Source organism: Ambystoma mexicanum, chromosome 4p, assembly GCF_040938575.1.
Source record: "Ambystoma mexicanum isolate Mex_15411 chromosome 4p, UKY_AmexF1_1, whole genome shotgun sequence".
NCBI classification, from domain to species: Eukaryota; Metazoa; Chordata; class Amphibia; order Caudata; family Ambystomatidae; genus Ambystoma; species Ambystoma mexicanum.
The window spans coordinates 908,354,607-908,373,031 of record NC_090927.1 but is presented as its reverse complement, the minus strand read 5'-3'; the positions used below and the strand labels follow the sequence as shown (position 1 = coordinate 908,373,031).

Genomic DNA, 18,425 nt, shown 5'->3' with positions numbered 1-18,425 from the left:
GAAAAAGCATTAGACCGGGTGGAATGGTCACTATTGTTTGCTACATTGCAGAAAATGGGCATGGGAATGGACTTTATCAACATGATACGGGCCAACTATAATTCCCCGACGGCCAGAATCGCAGTTAACGGAGAACTCTCGGATCCAGTCAGAATCAGCAGGGGAACGAAACAGGGTTGCCCCCTTTCACCCCTTCTCTATGCCATCTTCCTAGAACCCCTCCTAACGTAGATTAGAGCGAACCCAGACATCAGGGGCATAGAAATGGGAGGTCACACTCACAAGACGGCGGCATATGCAGACGACATGCTGCTAACTTTAGCAGACCCAAGCAAAACGCTTCCCCTCCTTATCCAGCAAATAGACAACTATGGAGCGATCTCGGGTTTGAAGATAAATAAACAGAAATCATCGGTGATGGCTCTGGCAGGCGACAAGAAAGAAATATACAAGACAACGACAGACCTCCAACTACAAAAAGCAGAACAGGTGTCAAATATCTCGGAGTGACATTGACACCGTAGATACAGGACCTCTACAAAGGAAATTACCCCAAACTTTTAGAAGACGTCAAAAGCGATTTACTCAGGTGGAACCCCTTGACATTTTCATGGTGGGGCAGAATCACAGTCATCAAGATGACAATATTACTAAGATTACTATAATACTTCCAGGCTCCCCCCATCCGGGTCCCACCGGCATTCTTTAGAACCCTCTCCAAAACCATTTCGAAATACGTATGGCAAAACAAAACTTGAGAGTGTCACATCAAACACTCACCGCACATAAGTCGGATGGAGGAATGGCGCTTCCCAACATGAAGAAATACTACGAGGCTGCACAACTGTGGGTCCTACACGAATGGATCACGGATGACTCAGAAAAGTGGTGGGCGGCACAGGACAGAGCAGTGGCAAGAGCGAATCTACGCCACCTCCTATGGATGAAACCTGAACACAGACACCACAACATAAACCTCAGCAAAGTCATGAGCTCCGCCATGGAAATTTGGAACAGAGCTACAAGAAAGGGCTCTATGACGATCGACCCAGCCCCCTTCATGCCACTCTTCGACAACCCAGACTTCCCCCCCGGCCAGGAGAGAGGCTCCTTTAGGAAATGGCGCGAAGCACACTGCACGAAAGTGGGGGATATGATTGAGGATCAACAAATCAGATCTTTCCAAAACACCCGGGAATTGCTGGGCCTTACGGAAAGGGACAGATATCAATATGAGCAACTCCACCACTGGCTCACATCACCAAGAATTACAAAGGCCTGGTCAAGAGACCTCACCCCATTCGAGACTCATATCCTGACCCATACGGGGAAACAAAATTTGTATCCACTCTATACAAATTTATCAACGCCCAAGAAGAAAACATTAGCTGGCAGTATATGAAACACGGGCAGTACAAACGAGGGAAGCCTGGACGAAAATAATGGTTCAATGGCATTATATGCCAGAGAGAAATCCACAAAATGTTCCCAACAACACAAGGCAAATGCTGGAGGGGATGCAACACATTGGGCACCTGGAGACATATCTGGTGGGACTGCATTGAAATACAACAATTTTGGGAGGAAGTGAAAGCACAAATGCAGGTAATCTTTGAGGGCGCGGCCAATCTGGGAGAGGAAATTTGGTAGTGCGGCATGTGGGCCCCCCGAGATGAGTCCTATACAAAGACGCAAAAACGGAACTTCATGGGATTCCTCATAGCAGCGTGGCTAGCCATTGCGCAAAAATGGAAACAAAAGGCCCCCCCAACCACCCAAGAATGGCTCCGAAGGATTTGGACACATGTAGCTATGGAAAAGATCACGTACGATCTTCAAGGGGACAGACAGAAGTTCGCCACGGACTGGGGAGAAGCCATTGAATTTCTGCAAGGCGACTATATACAGCAATGGTGCCCCCAGAACATCTGCATACTTGATATGTTCACAGCCTAAACAAAACCATCCAAGGTTCGCAGAGACAGTGCAAAGACATGAAGACCAGTGAGGGGGGGCAAGGGGTAAGGAGGGGGGGAGTTGAGGGACACAGTTGAGTCCCAATGTTCTTGTTTAAAACAAAATGCCAATAAAAACAATAAAATAAAAAAAAAGATAATTAAGGCAGATTCACACAGGTGCCCAATTTATACCAGTAGATGATCACACGTGTATTATTTAGCTCCCTGTTGACTTGGAGCATATGAAAACAACAAAAGAGGTGATGGCTGGAAGGTTTGGCATTCATTTTATTCTCCGGCATTGCTCTGGGCAACCCTCCAGACCATCCTTCTTCGCCTGCCAAATCAATGCTCTAACTCAGACTTGAGTGGTAGTGCAGCACAGGCCCAACTCAGGAGTTATAGTGGGGTGATTAACAGGTTATGTACACACTTTCACAGGTGCCAAATGAGACAATGTCCTCACTATTTTAAAAGAAAATCTTTAAATAGGAAAAGGCAAGATAGAGAATTATACCCAGAAAGGTAAGTAAACGTCAACAAAAACAAATGCACAAAATTAACAGGTTAGTAAAAACAGTTTGAAAGACGTTCTTAGGACTTCAATAAAAGTATTTCCTAGAAAGGAAAATGTAATCACAGGTAAGTAAAAAAAAAATCACCAACTAGACCAGAAACATTTGGGAAGGCACCAAGGCAGACCATATGTGTGGATTTGGACAGCAGCCTTTTGGCACGATTTGAGAAACTCCTTCAACTTCCCCCTTGGCTTTCTACAGCTGGCAACAGAGATAAAGCTCTGGCTTGGCTGACCTCTTTTCTTAGCAACAGGGTTAGGTCGTTAGTTCTTCCCCCTATTGAATCATTGGCTAAATCTGTTCCCATGTGGTGTTCCCCAGGGGCAGCCCGAAGCCCCCTTGAATTTAACCGTTACATGAAACCGCTAGCTGACCTAATTAGGTCTTTCGGAACTAAGGTTTATATTTATGCTGACGATACCAAACTGATCTTCCATGTCGGAGCACCGTTGGGTGGACCCTGGTGGTCAAAAAACTGAAATTCTTTTCTGCTCTTCTTCGATACGAGTTCAGCTGTCTGCAGACCTGGATGGTGCACGGATTACAGAGCCTTTTTTAGCCCCCTCTATGGCCGTAGCAGCTGGGAGAGTGCCCAGACCGTGTCTCAAAGGATACAAGCCTTGGTGGTTGGCTTTTGGCAATGCCCAGATTTACAAAATGAAAGATGGGGCACCCAATCGTTCACTGTCTATGCAATCAAACTATGGAATGGACTCCCTTTGTTCCTATGACTGTTTAGCAATCATCTGAAGTTTAGACGAGGTGTGAAGATTTTCCTGTCGCCCAATATTTCTTCTGGGGGCATATATGCAGAGTGATGCCTTTACAAGGTGTGTGTTTGCAATTATAAGTCTATTGTATAGCATACCCTACCATCACTGTTGACATTGAGGTGCAGCAAGAGGACTGTCTCAAGAACAGCTAACAGTGATTGGCTTAATGCACAATAAGAATGAAACTGCAACCCACAATACTGTCGCCTTACAAAAATGTATGCATGTCATATCCAGTGTCATGATGCCTACCTCCAAGGAGCCAGGCCGGGCCCAGCAACCCCAGAGGCAAACATCATTTTCCCCAGGGAAGTCTCAGCGGGCCCAAGTCGGGGCCCTTTGGACTCAGTCCTGGCGCCTTAGGCGCCAGGCTCATAGCGGACCCCAGTCCTGGCGCCTTAGGCGCCAGGCTCATAGAAGAGGATGTGTTTAAGTGCTTGGGTGCACACTTACCTGATGCAGACCTTGCTGCTTCATCCAGGCCCTCTTGAGGCCTGAATGGGACTACTTTACCTGTAGGACTACTTCACCACCCGGGTGTGGTCGGGGAAGGATACATACCTGATTGGTGGAAGGATACATACCAGGAACTTCTTCCAAGGCTATTTAAACCCCACCCGAACAGCCACACGTGCTTCGCGTTGTTCTGCACCTAGCAGCTGGACGCTCACCGTGTCAGCTCCTGCATCCTGACTTCAGCCACGCCTGCCAGCACCCTGGAACACCTGCAAGGGGAGAAAGGAAGAGAATAGGAGAAGAAAAGCCCTTACCTGCTAAATCTGCATCCCGGAGTCATTTTTCCAACGGCCCTGAAAAGGAAGACATCATTTTAAAGGCATTTTGTTTTGATCACTGCAGCGCTGCATTTTACTCACCTTTGCAAGGCGCTTCCATCTTCAGCAGCGATCTTCCGGATTCAGCTACGCCCCGGCGCCTAGAGGAAAAAAGACAAGAACAAAGGTGAGAGGGAGAAAAGGAATAAGGAAAGCTCAGTTTCCTTTTAAGTCTTACCTGTTGGATTATTCCCACTGCATTTCGGGTCCTGCCGCTTCCTGGCATCTCCGGACCCCGGCCCCTATGGGGAAAAAAGACAAAGACATTGAATGAGCGAATGCAAAGACATTACCTGAGCGCTCATCCAGAACTGTTTCACTTCGGGTCGGCGCCATATCTCCGGCACTCCGAACCCCGGCCCCTAAGGGGAAAAAGACATAAGCATTAGCGCTTGCTGCAATTAGACAACGAACATTATTATTAAGCTTGAACTTTTGAACAGAACTTTTACAGCGCCTTACCTGAACAGTCAAGCTTACCTGAACTCCCATCAATCCTCAATCCAGTGAAGTAACTGGGTTTCAACGCGCCCCTGCATCAGAAGCAGGATGGAGAGCTCATCCTTCCAAACCCTAAGGTGAGGCTTCACGGGGAATCGTGGAGGAGGTATCGTGGAGGGTTGGAAGGGAGTGGGAGGCTTGAGCATTGTTCCACAGTTGGTAATACTCCCTTTTCACGCACAGGAGGGTATCCAACGAGCCAGGGAAGCCAGAATAGAGGGGCCCTTCCTGTCCATCTTCAGAGTTCTGCGCCTTCGACGCCGCGCCTCCGTGGGAACCAGGTGAGCGTTACAGAACGCGAAGACTTACCACAATTTCCCACCTGGGCGCTATGGAGACTTCCGAGACAGATCAGCTGGCCCATCTTTTAGGGGAATTACGGGCAGAAGTGCACTCAGCCCGCCAGGAGACTAATGCTCTCAGAAGGGAACTAATCCTATCCAAGGAAAGAACTGATGATCTGGCCAAAAGGTTATTGCAGGGCCAGGCAGAGCACACTCCTTTACCTGTTTCCGGAGGTATTTCTACAACAATGGGTTCAAATAACCCGGTACAAATCAATCTACCTGGACACATGCCTTTGGCCCCGCCGGAACGTTTTGCGGGGGATCCCAAGAAATATGCCGTTTTTATGAACCAATGCCGTTTACACTTTTTATGCAGGCCCGGGGCCTTCCCCAACGACCAGACCAAAGTAGCCTTTGTACTATCTTACCTCAGTGGCTGTGCTGCCGATTGGTCTATTCCATTGGTAAATCAGGATGATCCCATTCTCCGGGATTTCCAGGGCTTCCAGGCCAGCATGGAAAGATTGTTCGCTCGACACACGCAGGGACAGGCCCTTGACAACGAACTGCTATCCTTACGACAAGGTAATCAGGATCTTTTGTCCTATATCGCCACCTTTAATAGACTAGTTGTGGAAACCGGATGGCCTGAAAATAAAAGGATCACATTGTTTCATCGAGGCCTGCGCGGAGAGCTTAAAGATGTTATAGCTCAGATAGTAGATCCACCCCAGGCCTGCGCAGACTACATAGACTTAGTGGTTCAACTTGATCACAGACTTCAAAATAGAAAAGCAGATCGGCTCAAGTATGAAACCAGAGTACCTATCAAGACCCACGTTAACTCCAAGAGTACTGACGTTTCCGAACCTATGCAAATTGGCAGTGTTAAAGGACCATTAACGCAGAAGGAACGAGAGAGAAGGCGACAAATGCAACTTTGTCTGTATTGCGGAACTTCCGGTCACTTTCTTCAAAGTTGTCCAATTAAACCACCCAAGAAGGTGGTTGGAGCCACTGATAACGAGTTATTGACACCTGGTTCGGGAAACGACCTAGCCCGACAAGCGTAGGGGTCCGCTTGCCGAGCTTGAAAACAAACTCTTTGACATCGCATTTTGTCATGCCAATGGTGCTTGTGAACCCAAAACAGCCTCAGCAGTTGCATGCTATAAAAGCATACATAGACAGTGGAGCTATTGGAAATTACATAGACCGTGAATTGGCTTCCAGGATTAAGCTTCCTCTCCGCCCGAAAGTAACCCAAGATGTAATTACTACAGTTGATGGAACCGAAATAGCCTCAGGGCCTGTAACGCATTCCACAGTTGAAATCACTCTGGTGGGTCAGGACGGACATGGGGAAGCAATCGTGTTTGATGTGATCAAGGCCCCACAATTTCAAATACTTCTTGGTATCCCTTGGTTAGAAACACATAATAAGAGAATAGACTGGCGAGCAAAGAAGATAACTTTTCCTGATTGTGAACCAACCTGTTACCCAAGGAATCCAGCTATGGGTCTAGCCTGTGTAACGTCCACCCCTGTACAGCTACCATCTGAATACCAAGAATTCCAAGACGTTTTTCAGAAAGAGCAGGCTAACACCTTACCTCCCCATCGATCTTACGATTGCCAAATCGACTTGGTACCCAATGCACAACTACCTTGTAGTAGGATTTATGCTCTTACTGAACCTGAGAACCTGCATTTGCGCCAGTATTTGGATCAATACCTGGCCAATGGCTTCATTCGCCCATCAAAGTCACCAGTCTCTTCCGCTTTGTTCTTCGTACCTAAAAAGGAAGGAGACCTTAGGGCCTGTATTGACTACCGCGCCCTAAATCAGATAACGATTAAGAATCGTTACCCTTTGCCCCTGATACCTGAGCTTATCGACCAAGTAAAAGATGCTCGTGTGTACACCAAGCTAGATCTCCGAGGAGCTTACCACCTGGTACGTATAAAAGAGGGCGACGAGTGGAAGACTGCATTCCGCACCAAATTTGGGCTCTTCGAATATCAAGTAATGCCCTTCGGTTTGTGCAACGCACCTGCCGCCTTTCAGTACTTCATGAATGATGTTCTTCGGGAACTTATCGATGTTTGTGTCATCGTTTATATTGACGACATCCTGGTGTATTCCTCCTCAGAATCTGATCACAGAAACCATGTTAGGGCAGTTCTTGAGAAATTGCGCCAGCACAAATTATTTGCCAAGCTCGAAAAATGCGTTTTTCATACCACAGAAGTGGAGTTTCTCGGATTCATCCTGACACCTCAAGGAATCCGAATGGACTCGCGGAAAGTGGACGCCATTCTCAAATGGCCATCTCCTAGCTCTGTGAAGGGAGTGCAAAGCATGCTTGGCTTTGCCAATTTCTATCGAAGGTTCATCCCGGAATTTTCTCGAACTGTTCAACCCATCACAGCTCTCCTAAAGAAAAATAAACGCTTTGAATGGACTCTTGAGGCTGAACAAGCCTTTCAGGACCTGAAAACCAAATTCACCTCTGCACCTGTATTGAAGCACCCGCGCCCAGATCTCCCTTACATCGTGGAAACCGATGCATCCAGTTCGGCCATGGGAGCTGTCCTGTCGCAAAGAGACCCAGAAACCAACCAACTACACCCTGTAGCCTTTTGGTCCAGAAAATTCTCTCCACCTGAACTCAATTACTCAATTACCGACAAAGAACTACTGGCTATTAAATCAGCTTTCAAGGCTTGGCGTCACTATCTTCTCGGTGCAAGACACACCATCACCGTAATTACGGACCACAGAAATTTGCAGTATTTAAAGACGGCCAAAGCTCAATCTTCGCGACAACTCCGATGGGCTTTATTCTTTGCAGAATTTGATTTTGTAATTACCTATCGCCCTGGCTGCAAGAATGGTAAGGCAGATGCCTTATCCCGGATAGGCATGGAAGAACCCAATTCGAGTTTAGAACCTGTGCCAATCATACCGGAACAAAGAATTCTGGGCTTGACTTCATTGCAAACCATTGAGGACATCCAAGCTCAAGTAAAACAGCTTTTTGACTCTTCTGCCTTACTGGAATGGAGTCAAAAGGGTCCTCACTACACCGTTAAGGATGATTTACCCTACTTCCAAGAGCGGTTATTTCTGCCAAGTAAAGAATTGCAGGAACTTGTCATTACCCGTCATCATGAATCATTAATGGAAGGACACCCCGGTATCGCGAAAACAGAAGAAAAGATCAAACGCCACTTCTGGTGGCCTTCTTGGAGAAAAGACATAAAGTCATTTGTGTTGTCTTGCGGAATCTGTGCCCAAAATAAGAGTCAAAAGAAAAGGCCAGCCAGCCTACTTCAACCTTTGGACATTCCACCAGCACCTTGGCACACCTTGTCAATGGACTTTATAACTGACCTGCCTCCTTGTGGTGGTTACAACACGATTCTCGTAATAGTGGATCTATTCTCCAAAATGGCCCATTTTATCCCTTTAAAAGGATTGCCGTCAGCTTCCACCTTGGCCAAGGAATTTATGGAAAATATAGTGCGGTTACATGGTTTCCCTTCCATATTAGTCTCAGACCGTGGAAGTCAATTTATCTCCCACTTTTGGAAGAAATGTTGCCAACTAGCACAAATAGACGTGCGGTTATCCACCAGCCACCACCCCCAGACCGACGGACAAACCGAGAGAACCAATCAGACTCTCGAGCAATATCTGCGGTGCATGTTACACCAATCCGAGTTAAATTGGAAAGACATCCTTTGGATTGCAGAATATGCATACAACAATTCAGTGCATTCTGGAACCGGACAGACTCCTTTTTATACCCTGTATGGTCACCATCCTCGGACCTCTGACCTAGATCCACCTCTGACCCTGGAGATGCCTGCAGTAAATCACCTACATTCCACAATAACCCAAGCCTTCAAAGAAGCTACAACCCACTTACAGCAAGCCAAGAAAAAGTATAAAGAAAACGCTGATTTGCACCGAAGTAAAACTCCTCCTTACCAAGTAGGAGATCAGGTATGGCTAGCAACTAAACATCTACCCCTCAAGGGTCAGCGAACGTTTAATCCCAGATTCATTGGGCCTTACCCCATCAAAGCTATTATCAACCCAGTGGCCTTTAAACTCGATTTACCATCCAACATTCGGATTCATCCCGTTTTTCACGCATCTCTTCTAAAACCAGTACAACCTGGAACCAGACTGTCTGAGCCCCCAGGCCCTGTCCAAATTGATGGAGAATTAGAATTCGAAGTGAAAGACATTTTAGATTCCAAGATAGTTAAGTCGAAACTCTTCTATCTTGTTGATTGGAAAGGATATGGACCTCAGGAAAGATCTTGGGAACCCAGTAACTATGTTCACGCACCACGATTAATTCAACGATTCCATCGAAGATTCCCGCACAAACCAAAACCCCCGGAGGAAAAGACCTTGGGAGGGGCCTTGACGGGGGGTACTGTCATGATGCCTACCTCCAAGGAGCCAGGCCGGGCCCAGCGACCCCAGAGGCAGACATCATTTTCCCCAGGGAAGTCTCAGCGGGCCCAAGTCGGGGCCCTTTGGACTCAGTCCTGGCGCCTTAGGCGCCAGGCTCATAGCGGACCCCAGTCCTGGCGCCTTAGGCGCCAGGCTCATAGAAGAGGATATGTGTTTAAGTGCTTGGGTGCACACTTACCTGATGCAGACCTTGCTGCTTCATCCAGGCCCTCTTGAGGCCTGAATGGGACTACTTTACCTGTAGGACTACTTCACCACCCGGGTGTGGTCGGGGAAGGATACATACCTGATTGGTGGAAGGATACATACCAGGAACTTCTTCCAAGGCTATTTAAACCCCACCCGAACAGCCACACGTGCTTCGCGTTGTTCTGCACCTAGCAGCTGGACGCTCACCGTGTCAGCTCCTGCATCCTGACTTCAGCCACGCCTGCCAGCACCCTGGAACACCTGCAAGGGGAGAAAGGAAGAGAATAGGAGAAGAAAAGCCCTTACCTGCTAAATCTGCATCCCGGAGTCATTTCTCCAACGGCCCTGAAAAGAAAGACATCATTTTAAAGGTATTTTGTTTTGATCACTGCAGCGCTGCATTTTACTCACCTTTTCAAGGCGCTTCCATCTTCAGCAGCGATCTTCCGGATTCAGCTACGCCCCGGCGCCTAGAGGAAAAAAGACAAGAACAAAGGTGAGAGGGAGAAAAGGAATAAGGAAAGCTCAGTTTCCTTTTAAGTCTTACCTGTTGGATTATTCCCACTGCATTTCGGGTCCTGCCGCTTCCTGGCATCTCCGGACCCCGGCCCCTATGGGGAAAAAAGACAAAGACATTGAATGAGCGAATGCAAAGACATTACCTGAGCGCTCATCCAGAACTGTTTCACTTCGGGTCGGCGCCATATCTCCGGCACTCCGAACCCCGGGCCCTAAGGGGAAAAAGACATAAGCATTAGCGCTTGCTGCAATTAGACAACGAACATTATTATTAAGCTTGAACTTTTGAACAGAACTTTTACAGCGCCTTACCTGAACAGTCAAGCTTACCTGAACTCCCATCAATCCTCAATCCAGTGAAGTAACTGGGTTTCAACGCGTCCCTGCATCAGAAGCAGGATGGAGAGCTCATCCTTCCAAACCCTAAGGTGAGGCTTCACAGGGAATCGTGGAGGAGGTATCGTGGAGGGTTGGAAGGGAGTGGGAGGCTTGAGCATTGTTCCACAGTTGGTAATACTCCCTTTTCACGCACAGGAGGGTATCCAACGAGCCAGGGAAGCCAGAATAGAGGGGCCCTCCCTGTCCATCTTCAGAGTTCTGCGCCTTCGACGCCGTGCCTCCGTGGGAACCAGGTGAGCGTTACATCCAGCATCTCAACCAAGACAAACATTTAAGCTAAAAGTGCATTCATGTAAAAAAAGAAACAAATTACTTTTTAGCGAGTGCTTTCCTCTCTTCAGGAGTGTAGTCCAGTGACCCTATGGCTCCCTCTCCTTTGGTTGGCATGAATCCAATAATTGCTAGTAAAGCAGTTCTTACTAAAAATAAAAGGATTAAATAAAGTTACCATTAATTGACAAATGTGTATTCATATAATCATCTTAATAGTTCCTGAAGATGGTGAGGAGTTCAAGAGTAAATACACTGTCTGAAAGTTATTTAATTCATATTTCATATTTCAATATGCCACTTCCTGTCTGCTTATAAGCAATTGGAGACAATGAAAACATACATAAATGTACATTAGCAACATTCCAAAAATACAAAAGCTGGCATATACAGATGCCATTCCGTGAGAATCTACCCCAAGGTCCTCAAATTCAGTACTCCCGAACTCTAAACACAGATGGATTTCAGGATGACCACAGTCTATGCAAGCAACTCCCATTTAAATGTAGTGTACTGAAATGTGTCATGTGGATGCCATCAAGTGCTGGAACCTGAAGACCACTGGTAACAACTCAACCAAGGATTTTATCCATCTAATGCACCCTCTGGAGGTTACTTAGCATCCCATTTCAGGCAGACCGTATAAGCTCTTGAGCGCTTACTTCAGAGATGTGTATTGTAAAGGTGTTGAAGAAGGAAGCAGACACAAAGGTGGCATGATTTTGGTTATAAACTTATTTTTATCTTATTGAAAACCTAACTGTCCCCATCTTTAAGAGGGGTTGCCCTTCCTCGAAAGTAATACTAAAGGGTCTGTCAGAATGTCAGTCAAACTAAAGTTCCACCATGCTGTGTCAAAAACCTACTCTAACCCTCGCACTACAACTAAAGGATAACTTAACAGAAAGTTCCTTCTTCAGGAGAATGGTTCCCTTCTCCTGCCTCTTGAACAGTGTTCAAAAGAATGTTCTCTCACAACAGAAAGGCCAGGGGGAATGACTCCCTTCCCCTGGCTCACAGGTTTCACCCAGTCTTTATGCAATTTTGCATGAATGAGAACGGCTGCATTCACCTAGTTTAGATCAATACAGTTTCCAATAAAACCAGGGGGAATGGCTCCCTTCCCCTGGTGTCTCCAACACAACTCTCAGACCGGGACCAAGAGAATGCCTCCCCATCTTCTGCTATTACAGTTTATGACAAGGCCAGTGGGAATGACTCCCTTCGATTCTAACCCAACTCCTGAGTCTGAACCAGGAGAATGACTCCCTTTTCCTGGTGTTGCTTGCTTCAGTTCACAAGACCAGGGAGGGTGGGGGTGTGGGTGGGAGTGTGGGGGGGGGGGAGGACTCCCTTCTTCTAGTGTTTATCACCACACCTAGTTCGGTACTAGGAGAATGACTCCCTTCTCCTAGTATTGTTTGGCACAGTTCTTTCTCACTGCTTTCAGCGTGCAATACCTTCTTGCACTCTAGTCTGTTGCTAGCAAAGTTCCAAATCTTAATGGCCAGTGGTTTTTTCGTTGCCACTGCGATGAGGGAGAATTCCTCTGAAGTTCTCTTTCTCACTGTTGGAGTCCCCAAACCCCTCTCTGGTGGCCGGTGGTTTCCTCATTACCACGGTGCCCAGGAAGATTTCCTTCGATTCCCACTCACTGTTGGGATCTCCGATCTTTCTGGTACTCTTGTTCGGGTCCCCAACCCTTCTTGTGTTTGTGGTAGGGTCCCTGATCCTTCCCTGGTGGTCATTGGGTTTCTGTCTGCCACCGACACGAAGAAGATTATACTGGAGGCACAACTGACAATGGCTAGCCCCAATAGTTGGTGGTTCACTCTCACTGGGACGAGTGAAAGTGATTGGAGCGTCTTTCCCGCTCGCTCTTGCGTCCCCTTTGGGTCTCCTGTACCTCCCCTTACCTTCTTGGGGACTTCAGTACGTCACCGGGCTTTGTGGGACCGGGATCGCCTCAGTCAGCTTTTCAGGCTTCTCTCCTCATCAGGATCTGCAGCGCGGTGTCTCCGAACATAGCCCAGCTTGCTTCCCTCTCTTGGTCGTGTGCTTGGGACTGCACCGCCAGACCCAACAAAACTCCCAGAGCTGCTTGCTGGCATTCTCCGAGTCTTCCTCCGCTGGTCCACCAGCAGGATTTGAATCTCCCGTGTTGAAGATCCACGGACAACTGGGTTCAGCTCTGCGGCCGGGCTCGACACATCTAATAGTCCTTTTTTCTTTTTTATACATTGTATCCTGCTCCTCCCATGCGGACTGCAAAAGCCCTTCCTCTCTGTTAACGACTTAATCCTCATGCCTACTCGTACCAGTGTTAGCACAGTCAATTATGTCTTGTGTGCTCTTCCTCGTCCTAGTACTTTCGGCTTCCTCTCTTATGTTACAATACATAGGTTTGTTCTCAATGTACTGGTTCTGGACACTAGGGAGGGCTAGCAAATGTTTGAGTGTAACAAGATTTAACAGACTGTACCCCAGGTGATCATCCTTATCCTGCGGGGGGGGGTTGTGGGGGAGGGAGGGGTGTCCCATGAGGTCCTCCTGCATTAAACCACCCCTAGGGGGACTATTGGGTAGCGGCTGTACCTCCCTAGCCTCATAGAAAGAGCTCCCATTGGGGAGAAGTGACAACGCCTTGTGAATCATCACAGTATACAAGTAGCAACGACAGGCATGGGTCCCATTAGGCTTGACTCAACCATTCCTCATGCTGACCTTTTTTGTTTTTTACAGCACTAACATGTTGCTTTCAGACTACCTCAGAACTGAGTAATACCTATTGTAGTGCTTTGAAGCGTGATAAATTGGGCATGCATCACTACTGTGGCGAACAAGAAGAAAAAGTAGGACCAAGATGTGACATGTTCAATGGTGATCATTTAAATAAGAAACGGCTATTTAGCCAACAGCTATGAGGGAAATTCCCTGCCTAAAAAAACAAACTAATGGTGCTTGTTAAAAATGTCCCAAGAAATAGTCCTTAGTCCACACCCTATGGAATATTTGGCCCGACCACTTAGAAAAACAGAACAAAAATATGGATCAGAGCAAACAGACTATCCATGGGTCCAAGAGATGGCTTTAAAAATCCTTCAATTTTTCCCACTGCAGTCTTTCAGCCTCTCTGCAGCCTTTGAACTGCCAGTGCTAAATATATATATAGAGTACTGCCACATTCCCTCCTTCACATGGAAAAAGGGTCTCTTTAATGCAATACCACCATGTCCGACTTGGTGTTGGAAAATGTTCCTTTCTTTGGTTTGGGCACGTGAACCCTGTTGGTCCTCTCTGTTCCTAATCTTGCTTTATATGCTGTATCTTTCCAGGGCTCCCCAAAGCCTCGGTTGGGTATTTTCTAGTTCATGGTTTTTCTGGCTCCCGTAACCTTTTAGGCTTTTAATTGGATAACAAAGTTTCTCTTTTCAGGGCTCTACAAAGCCTGCTGTCCATCTGCTCGGCTTACTTTAGTGGGGCCTTGGTAAGAGTCTGCCCGTTCGGGTGTTTCTGGCTCCCATAAACTTTTAGGCTTTCCCAGCCTTTGATCCAGCTGTTCACCCCTCTCAGCGGCGTTACCTGTTCGGGAGAGTTGGATTCCCTTGTTCGGCCCTGCTTGGCAGCTGGTGCACCTCTATTGCAGGGATCCGATCTCGCTACTGCGGTCTGGTCTCGGCATCTGTTAACGGGCCCCAGGCACACCACGGCGGTATCAGGTAATATTATCCCCAAATATATGGTCGCCGTAAATGATATCGCCGGTAAAAGGTCGTGGCTATATTATATGGGTGAACATATATATATGGGGACAGGGGCAAAAAAAACTTTTTTAAATTTAAGTTTAGGGATTGCGGGAGTGTCCCCCGTATGTTCCATGCAATAATGTCGCCACAAAAAACTGCCATTTTTCGGCGATATTTTTGCATGGCAAGATTTTTGTGGCGACATTATTACATGGAACCACCACGGCTTCCCTGGTGCTGTGGAAAAGGCGGTCTTTTCCCTGTTGGTGGGGTTTAGGGGTACCTGCCAGTATCCTTTGGGGAAATCAAGAGTGGATATATATTTATTTATATGACTAACTTCTCAATGAGTGCATCGATTCGTGGCATGGGGTAATTATTGAAAGTAGAAATGGAGTTCAGTTTCCTGAAATCTATACAGAACCTCCAAGTCTTGTCCGGTTTGGACAGTAAAGCAATGGTGCAAGACCACATACTCTCAGAGGGCCTTATGATGTTGGCCTTGAGCATTATGTGGAGCTCCATTTCAATAATTTTCCCCCTTGCCTGCGGGATCTGGTAAGGTTTCAAACTTATCATTTGCTCGGTATGCATACAATGAAAACAACTTTGCACTCTACCTGGCTGTTCAGAAAAGACCTCTGGGAACCAATTAAATAAATCATGAAGGTCTTTTTGTTGGGAGAGTGGTAGAGGGTTAGGGACCAATTGGGGTTCTAGGTCTTGGTCGGTACGGAGGGTGGCTATGGCCACAGCAGTTTCTTCTACTGGGCTGACTTACCACTACATGAACAAGTTTACATGATATATTTGGGTTTTCTGGCATCTATCTGGTTGTGCCACTACATTAATCAAGGGGCCTTTTCTCTCGAGAATTTTATAGGGACCATACCATTTAGAGATCATTTTGTTCTCTAAAGGTGGGAAGGAGCACGAAGATAGATTCCCCAACAGAGAAAGATTGGGCTACTGCCTGTCTATCATGCAGGGTATTTTGATGTTCTTGGACCCTACCTAGCTGATGTTTTACGATTTCCTTAACAGCAGCCATATAGGATTTTAGCTTCTGGGCTGTCTGGGAAATGAGTAGGATGGTCTTGTCATGATGCCTGCCCCCGGAAGACCAGACCAGGCCCAGCAGCCCCGGAAGCAGGCATCATGCCACTTGGAGCATGCCCAAAAGCCCCAGTTAGGGGCTGTTTGTGTGCAGTCATGGCGCCATGGGCGCCAGGCTCATTATTGATAACTTACCTGAAGCAGACCATGCTGCATACTCACCTGAGGCAGACCATGCTGCATGAAGACTCAAGCCAAATGAGGCTTAGGAGGGACTATTTTACTGAAGGGACTATTTTGTTACTTGGGTGGGGCTGTGGAAGAATACTTACCTGGATCTTCTTCCAAGGCTATTTAAACCACGCCCGGACAGCCACACGTGCTTCGCGTTATTCTGCTTGCTGCAGCGTAACGCTCACCGTGTTTTCAGCAGCTCCAGTCTTCAGCCACGCCCGCTTCAGTCCTGGGACTCATGAAACAAGAAGAAAAGAAGGATAAAAGTTAGAACAGGAGTTTTAACTTTAATCCTTAACTGAATCCTGATCCATTTCGCCACGGAACTGAAAGACAGAAGTCTTTGAAGCATCGCTTTGCATTCCTACGGCGCCGCGCTGAACTCACCTGCTTGGCGGTACTTCAGCATTCCATCACGCTCTCTACATCTCGCGGCCGCCCTCCGACACCTAAGGAGACAAAGACAGCAAGGTGAGCAAGGGGACTCTCTAAGGCTATACAAGCTACCCCCAAGGACTTACCTGATTTACCACGGGAGGTACTCACCTCATCTCGGGTCGGCGCAGTCAACTCTGCTTCATCGCCGTACCCCGGCCCCTAAGGGGAGAAAGCAAAGGCAATACCAGTTACCCCCCACAAAACTTACCTGATTTACCACGGGGGTCTCACCTCATCTCGGGTCGGCACAGTCAACTCTGCTTCATCGCCGTACCCCGGCCCCTAAGGGGAAAACCACAATAGACTTACCTGAATCTTACCAAGTGCCATTTGGAAATCTGCGAGTGGATTAATCGGCAACCTGCAAGGAATCGGACAGAGTGAAGATCAGACATTTGAACTCTTATGAACAATTGGACTTTAGAGTCAATACTGGAACTCACCAATTCCTCTACGCCAGTGAAGTAACTGGTCATCAACGCGCCCCTGCAGTCAACGCAGGATGGAGAGCTCATCCTTCCAAACCATCACGTGAGACTAAGGAGGGGACATCAAGAGTGATCTGTGGGAAGACAACGGGAGTGGGGAAGGTGGGTTGACACTCAATTCCACGGGTGGTTAATTCCTCTTCTCCTTTGCAGAAGAATATTCTTGCGAGCCAGACAAACTAGGCTGGGCGGGCCAGTCCAGTCAGTCATCTCGGCGCTACACGTCACGCTGGTGGAAACAACAGCGGCCCAGTTCCGGTCCACGCCCCCGTGGGAACCAGGTGAGCGTAACAGAACGCGAAGCCTACCCACAAATACCCACCTGGGCGTCATGGAGACCTCGGAAACTGATCAGTTGGCCCAATTATTAGGGGAATTAAGGGCCGAAGTGCATTCCGCCCGCCAAGAAAGCAATGTCCTCAGGAGGGAACTGATAGTGTCAAAAGAACGAACTGATGAGTTGGCCAGACAACTATTACAGAGCCAGGCTGGACAAACCCCTCTACCAGGACTTGGGGCAAGTCCAGCTCCTGTACCATCGAGTAACCCGGTGCAGATAAATTTACCTGGAGCCGTTCCTTTGGCTCCGCCTGAACGCTTTGCCGGAGACCTAAAAGGGTTTGCAACATTCATGAATCAATGCCGCTTGCACTTTTTATGTAGACCTGGAGCTTTCCCAAACGATCAGGCCAAGGTAGCCTTTGTACTGTCATATCTCAGCGGCAGTGCGGCGGATTGGTCCATTGCACTAGTTAACCAGGATGACCCGATTCTTCGAGATTTCCAGGGTTTTCGAACAAGCATGGAAAGACTATTCGCCCGACACTCCCGAGGACAGGCTTTGGACAACGAACTTTTATCCCTATGTCAAGGTAACCAGGATCTTTTATCTTACATTGCAACTTTCAATAGATTAGTAGTGGAAACCAAATGGCCTGAAGCAAAGCGAATCACATTATTCCATCGAGGACTTCGGGGAGAACTCAAAGATGTTTTGGCCCAAATCGTGAACCCGCCTCAAGACTGTGCTGAATATATAGATCTAGTGGTCCAGCTCGATCACAGACTTCAAACCAGGAAGGTTGACCGAACCAAGTTTGAGAACAGGGTGTTGGTTAAAACCCACGTAAGCTCCAAGGGAGTAGATGTCTCAGAACCTATGCAAATCGGGGGGGTTAAAGGACCCTTAACCCAAAAGGAGAGAGATAGAAGACGGCAACTGCAATTATGTTTATATTGCGGAACTACTGGTCATTTTCTTCGGAACTGCCCTGTAAATCCACCCAAGAAAGTTATAGGAGCAGCAGACGAAAACCATGTGAAATCTGACTCGGGAAACGACCACGCCCGGCAAGCGTAGAGGTCCGCTTGCCGAGCTTAAAGGAGGACACTCTGACCTCGCATTTCACCATACCCGTGGTCCTTGTAGATCCAGAGCAGCCATCACGCATGCACGCGGTAAAGGCGTACGTAGACAGTGGAGCCATAGGAAATTACTTGGACTGGGAATTGGCTACCAGGATGAATCTATCTCTCACCCGCAAGACCACAGCCGATGTTGTCACCACTGTAGATGGAACGGAAATTGCCTCTGGACCCGTAACTCATTCCACTGCAGAGATGACATTGCTGAGTCAAGATGGGCATCGAGAGGCTATGAT

General features: G+C 47.6%; 1 pseudogene; it reads right to left on the bottom strand.

Moving 5' to 3' along the window:
- Positions 1–10,841: 10,841 nt before the first annotated feature.
- The window catches only part of LOC138452872 (ubiquitin-conjugating enzyme E2 J1-like), a 37,594-nt pseudogene continuing 30,010 nt past the window's right edge, over positions 10,842–18,425 (bottom strand).